This window comes from Sinocyclocheilus rhinocerous, unplaced genomic scaffold (genome assembly GCF_001515625.1).
Source record: "Sinocyclocheilus rhinocerous isolate Xijiao unplaced genomic scaffold, SAMN03320098_v1.1 C35289756, whole genome shotgun sequence".
Lineage (NCBI taxonomy): Eukaryota > Metazoa > Chordata > Actinopteri > Cypriniformes > Cyprinidae > Sinocyclocheilus > Sinocyclocheilus rhinocerous.
Genome location: NW_015746102.1, coordinates 1 through 430, shown reverse-complemented (window position 1 = coordinate 430; position 430 = coordinate 1). Strand labels below are relative to the sequence as shown.

General features: G+C 51.2%; 1 long non-coding RNA gene across 1 annotated transcript; it reads left to right on the top strand.

The window, feature by feature from the left end:
* LOC107734798 (uncharacterized) lies at nt 1–275 on the top strand. The gene is made up of 2 exons (XR_001639169.1): nt 1–30; nt 114–275. It is a non-coding gene; the product is annotated as an uncharacterized LOC107734798 (long non-coding RNA).
* The last annotated feature ends 155 nt before the right edge of the window (nt 276–430 follow it).

Here is a 430-nt window from a genome sequence, read left to right as displayed (position 1 = left end):
GGGAATGTAGTGCATCAGCAGCTCATACAGGTGCGCATACACGCACCTGAGCTGTACTTCACTGTGGTTGTGTCAGAATGCCTGTGATCACGTGTGTTTGTGTGTGTGTTCAGATCACGTCAGTGTCTGTGAGGCTGGTCACTCAGGACAGCAAGGCTCTGGTGAGCGAGTGGAAGGAGCCTCAGGGCAGGAACATCAGCGTGGCGTCCTGCAACAGCTCTCAGGTGGTTCTGGCTGTGGGTCGAGTGCTGTATTACCTTCAGATACACACAGGAGAACTCAAACAGATCAGGTACTCACACTAACACACACTAACACACTCACTCACACTCTCACACAGACACACTCACTCACACACACACTCATCACACTCACGCTCACACACAGACACACTCACACACACACACACACACAGGTTTGTTTTTGTGAA